General features: G+C 51.5%; 1 protein-coding gene across 4 annotated transcripts in view; it reads right to left on the minus strand.

Moving 5' to 3' along the window:
• ATP2B1 (ATPase plasma membrane Ca2+ transporting 1) overlaps positions 1-4308 on the minus strand; it is a 130258-nt gene extending 125950 nt beyond the window's left edge. For 2 of the 4 annotated variants that reach the window (XM_047066559.1, XM_047066562.1), the window contains exon 1: positions 3573-3764. The gene's annotated coding sequence lies outside the window, so the exon portion shown is untranslated. Of the gene's footprint in view, positions 1-3572; positions 3766-4196 lie in introns of those variants that run through there. The other 2 variants (XM_047066560.1, XM_047066561.1) reach the window with 2 other exon arrangements.
• Between the last annotated feature and the right edge of the window lie 1692 nt (positions 4309-6000).

Raw genomic sequence — 6000 nt, forward strand, 5'->3', positions numbered from 1 at the left:
TGTTTATGTAAAACACTTGTAAAAGCTAAAAAAGAAATCTTTTTAAAAGTTCTCTTTCCAAATATTTTTCCCATAACTACTCTGTATCATTTGCTTTTGACATTACCACAGATTCTATATATTCCAAAACAAGCTACTCACATTACCCTTTTATATATCATGACACCGACTAGATAATAACATTCCCCTCCAACTGGGCAAGTAAAATCTTACCCAAGCTGCAAAAATTTAATTCTTAGGTTTTTGCTCCCTGATCTTTACTCCTTTATGTTTTTGCTCATTTGTTACAAAATTCAGGAATTAAAAAATGAAAACAAACCAATTTCAGCTGCATGTAAATGCAAAAAAGTAAGAAAGAAAGGGGCAAATACTCTTTTTGTTGTTGTTAGTACATAAAAGAGTGACAATTGTAACTCACCATTCGTCTTAAAACCTGTTGACCTATACAACCCAGTTCACAAGGTAAGAGACTGTTTCATCCAAAATTAAGTTAACATGTCTGTCAGACAAAGGAATTTGGTAAATTTAACCCCCAAATTGAAGATTCTATCAAATTATGCATAACAATGTATAATTACATATATCAACCTAATTGCTCAACTAATGTCCTTAACATGAGGCCATGTTCTACAGACTGAAAAAGCATAAGCCACTCTTCATCTCAAATTTTGTGTTCAATTTTAACTTAATGAAACATCTGTAGCTGAACAGCTTATGGTTTACAGTAGTCTATGAAGAAACTGCAAGTGTTCAAATTAAACCTTAAATACAGATAGAAGGGCAATAATATCTTGTGGTTGATGATGAAAACCATTTGGTAATATCCACACACTCAGTCATTCATTACATGAGCTAAATCTTTATTTCTTCATATTACATCTGTAGTAATAATTATCAAAAAGTATCCTGTGCCTAAAGAGACAGTGTACCTTCAATTTTTGATCTGGCGGGGGGGGGGGGGGAGGGACAGGGGGGAGCAAGTGGGCAGGGAAGGGAATCTCACCAATTCAACTGTCACTACATCATTTATTTTCTGAGCATTAAAAACTCCATTTATTTTTGTATGAGATGCATTTGAAAGGAGCCATATATAGAAACCACTTTTCCCAACATGGTCTTTAATAACTTTGAATGTAAGAACTCCTGCTGGAAGTCCTCATTTATATCATTTAAAAACAAGTAACTGTAAAACTTGCAGTAAAACCATAAAAGGCAAGCTGTTGCAAGATGAAAAACAAAGAAGAATTACTAACTTTACTCAAGGTTAATAAATTTACAGATTTTTTGCATCTTTTATGTAAAATCTGTTAATAGAATATACGCCGTATTAAAAAAAAAACCAAAACACTTGCAAAACCACTATCATAACGGTAGGTACCTTTATTTGGTGGCAATAGCTCATTTTAAAGATCTATTTACAATGCAGCTATTTCCTTATTTCTTTTCCTAAGTAGGTCCAGACTATCATTGCTCCTATTATCACAAGCACAAATCAAAACTAGTTTCTCACCTCATATCTCAGAATCCTATATTAAGTCACAAGCGTCAATTAAAAAGCAGTATTTCCCATAGAATGGCAGGAACCCCCATTAACACACAAAAAATTAAAGACAATTTCACCTTAACATCTAAATGGAGATGTCATAATGATAGCCGCAACAAAAACCAAGAAGGCGTACTCTGAATTTTCACCATTTTAATAAAAAAAAAAAAGCACGAAATTTTAAATTAAAGGTGGCGCTCTGTCCTCAACTCACCCATTGTGACTCACTTTTGCAGACTATATGGTAGGAAATAACAGTTACTTTTCAAAGATCTTTGCAGTTACACCCAAACCAAAATCAGGACAGAGATCCACCCTTAATTACAGCAATTTAACTGTCTCGTCCAAAGCAAGGTAGAAACTAAAACGTCCCCCTGAAATCATAGCTAAGTGAGCCCATTTCATGTACTAGTTTTCAAAGATTCCCTTTAAGAAAAACGTTTCTATCTACTTCAAATTTGAACTCACCAGGGTGGAAAAGAAAAAGGTGGGGGCGGGGGACCCAAATGAAACGCACCAGTAAAAAGCAGATTCTCCTCCAATCCCTCTAATACCCCCAATCCGCCTCCGCCACACGCAAGGACAGGGAGTCGGAGGAAGGCTAGCGGCAGGGCAAGCGGTGAAGGCCCTTTATTGACTCACGTGGGCCACCATCCAAAGGGTTACACACCCTCTGCTTGAGGACAGCCTCATACAAAGCAGATCCTTAAAAGTACTTCTTATTATAAAATACACCCACGTTGAGCAAGAGCTTTATTTTAAAATAAGACTGTCCTCAGGTGGGGGAGGTTAAACACAACAAAGGCTTCCATGTTGAAAGACAATCCAGATATATGCATATACTTACACACATATGGGGAAAAAAATCCATATAACTAATTCATCGTGAACAGCAATCGATACTAACAGGAGCCATTAGATTATTAATAAACCCAGAAAAGTAGCATGCACAACAGCCAAAGGTGACTGCTGTGCTCTAACCCCAGGGAAAGGTAAAAATTTGCGTGTGGTATAGGGTCCAGCCCTCCCCAGATTTAGAGACCCTCTTTGACTTCCCTTAGCACGGCCCTCCCACCCCCAGCTTGGCACCAAGCACCGTTGCACCGCACAGGATGCGAGCTCTCCCAGCGCTGCGAGTCCCGCAGAAAACTGGTGAATGAAATCCGCACGGACACCAACCTGGCCAGTGACCGCGGCGCAGAACCAGGGGTCGCTAACTAGCTTAGCCAAAGATTCTCCTGCAGGATGGGATAAAGGGAGCACACCCCACCCCCGCAACTGGAATGCGGTTCTTTCTTACTGACCCTTTCCAAAGGGGGAGTGGAGGACGCAGGGCTTGTGGGTTGGTGTTTGTTTTTCCTTTTAAACTAAGTCCAAAAAACCGAATCGGAAGCAACCGTCAACATCCTGGGGGGGCCAGAAGACGCCGGGAGAAAAGCGAGGCTGCTCCTTAGCTCCCCGCGGAATCACCGTCCGGTGTGACAACGCATCAATCAACCAGCCCCGGCCGGGGGACGAGTAGGGGACCCCGCTCTCAGCTCGCGGAGCGCCAGTGGGGCCGAAGCTGGGGATTAGAGGGTGACCCTCCTGGTGCTTGGGGAAAGAGTGCAGGGCACCGCTGCCCTCAAGGTCACCACACGCCGGGGCGGGGGCGGCCGGCAGCAAGATGGGCTATGGCGCGGCCGAGGCGGCTGAGAAAAGCCAAAGAGCTGCGGGTGTAGACACGAAGCCCCACCGAGCCCCGTCCCTCGAGCTCTGGGCGGGGACTCCCGGCCGGTCCCGGCGCTGAGGCGCACGCCGAGGAACCCGCTCACCTTTATGATCTCCCGGGGCGAGCGCGGCAGGAGACAACCTGCGAGGGGCGTCCCGAACGCCCCCGCCAACTTGTCCCGATTGCGCCGCAGTCCACTGAACACCCAGCTGTCAAGACCCCAGCCGCGACGCCCCGACCTCGACGTTCCGCCCGGCCTCCCCCGCAGGTGACCTGACCCGCCGCCACCGCCGCGGGCGGGCGGCAGCCGCCACTCACCTCGCCCGGCAACAGGAACCATTTTCCGAGGGGGGGAAGGAAGGGGAGGCTGCAGGAGGGTCGGGGGGTGGGGGTGAGAGCGGTGAGGGGCAGCGGGAAGCACGGAGAGTGAGGCTCGGTCCTCCGCTCGTCCGTACCCGACTCGCAGGGCTCGGGGCGCCACGCGGAGGTGCGGCTGCACCTCGAGGATGAGGCGGCCGCGGAGCCCAGAGGCTCGGCGTCCACCAGCCGGGGCTCCCTACTCACGCTGCACTGCGAGGAGGCGGCGGCGGAGGAGGAGGCGGCGCCCAGCCCGGCCCCCGCCCAGAGCCCGGCAGCCGCCGAGTGGCCGCCCGCGTCCCCGCAGGACCCGCCTCCTCGGCTCCGCAGAGCCGCACACAGGGCGCGCCGCGCTCAGCACGGGCAGCTCCGCCAGCCTCACGCCGCCGTCCGCAACAGTAGGGGCGGGCGGGGTGCAGCCCCCTTCGTGAGCACCGCAGCCCAGTCCGCTCCAGGCGGGGTCGTGGCCACCGGAGAGCGGACGGCCAAGCACGAGGGGGATGCGCAAAGCTTCGGGCAGGGGCCCCGTTTGCACCGGGTGGCCCGCAAGATTGCCGGGGTAGGCAGGGGGAGGTGAACGCTCACCCGTTCCGGTCTGGCGCTCCCTTCTTTCCACACCCACACGCCTCCCGCTCCACGCTGGCGGCGCAGCTGCTCCCGCTGCCACTGCCGCCGCCGCCGCCGCCGCCGAAGCTCACGCCGCCGCTGCTGCCGCCTCGGCTGGGCGCGGTCACGTGACGCAGCCCGCGGGGAGCCTGGGGGCGGGCAAGCGCGCGCGCGCCGAAGTAGCGCGGCTCGAACGGGGACTAGGAGCCGAGCGGCGTGGAGAGGGCGTTTAAGGGGAGGACCCAGCGAGCGCGTCCCCGACAGGCGAGCGCGCGCCCGACGATTAGAACTTGCCGCGCGGTCGGGAAAGGGTGTCCGGAGTGAGGGGCGGGGGACAAGCGCCTCCACACGCCCCTCCCTCTCTTCCTTCCCCGAGAACCTCGGTCGGCCGCTGCCCCCGCCCCCTCCCGCTCTCGCCTTTCCTCTTGCTGCTGCCTGCGATTGGCTGAGAAGCTCTGACGTCCGTGTTTCCATGACGTATCGAGGCGGGGGAGGGGCAGCGGGGGAGGAGGGGGTGGCTGGAGCGCAAGGGGCGGTGACTTCGTCAGTCACTCACAGCTGCCGTTTGGGCGCGGGGCCGGTAGGCTGCCGCGAGTGTGGAGGCAGGACGGCGAGGACTGCCGCAGGCGGGCGCGGGCAGTCTTCACCTGGGGCCCCGGGCCCCGCCCGAACCACCCTCAGGCCTGCGCCCCTCTAGAAGCCGGGAGCTGGGCCGGCGGGTGGGCGAGGGCGAGCGCTCCTGGCGAGGACAGGTTAAGGCTGACCCCGCGCCAGCGGACATTTGAGCGGCTCCTCGCCGCGTCTCTGCTCCACTTCGTACCGGACTCGCTGCCCGTCCCGGGCCGTGACGCACGCGCCGGACGCCAAAAGTGCCTCTCAGCTCGCTCGCTCCTTGAGGAGAGCCCACTCCCGCGACGGGGGCGGGGCGCCTCGTCTCCGTTTCAGTCGGTCGGGCCCCAGACACCGGGGATCCCCGCTGCAGCGCCCAAAGGGTTAACCCAGGCATGTCTCGGGATCCGCGCTTAAAATCCCCATGTTTTCGTTTTGGGTTTGCTTTTCCTACCTATACCCAGCCATTGGCTCTTTTAGTTCACTTTGTAGCATCTCGACCCAACACCCTTCTTTCGTGTGGGTGAAAAAAAAAAAATGGAAAAAAAACCCACACAAACAAACATCGGGTGACCTGCGGGATTTAGAGGCTAAGAAGTAACCTGCTTTGATCCAAATTTCAAGAGATTTTGCAAGTTAATAAAAAAAAGAAACCACTCGTAGAGACATCTACTTTAAAAATAAAACTGTTTTTCCTTCCTCCAACACATGCACACTTGTATGTAAAGATTTGTCTTACCTAAGACACCGTGTTCCATCTTCCTCCAATTGCTTCTATTTGAACTAACCGTCGCCGCTCGTCCAGAGACCTTAGCAGTGTTGTTTTCAATACCACTTAATCAGAACAAAAAGATAAGTTCTGCGGAGTCTCCTCCCTTCTCTTAACTCCAGGACTGGAAAAATGAATATTTGTAACGTCTTCTTAAAAGCATACAAGCGATGCAAGACTTTATTATGTATGTTCACTCTCTGGTAGCATTTCTTTTAAAATATTTTAAAGGCTTAGAAACAAAATACGTAAAAAGTTTAAAAAGCAAAAAACGTCCAGTTGACCCTGCTAATATTTTTTTTTTATCAATTTATGTATCTTACCAGGTTAGACATTACCTTTTGAGCTGTGTGCCCTTGACGTGAAAAATTAGCACTTGGGCAAAACGATAGTTTTTCCTCTCTT

The sequence above is a fragment of the Lynx rufus genome, unplaced genomic scaffold (genome assembly GCF_022079265.1).
Source record: "Lynx rufus isolate CCGP_SWC_20201006 ecotype Redwood Valley unplaced genomic scaffold, mLynRuf1.p SCAF_7, whole genome shotgun sequence".
Lineage (NCBI taxonomy): Eukaryota > Metazoa > Chordata > Mammalia > Carnivora > Felidae > Lynx > Lynx rufus.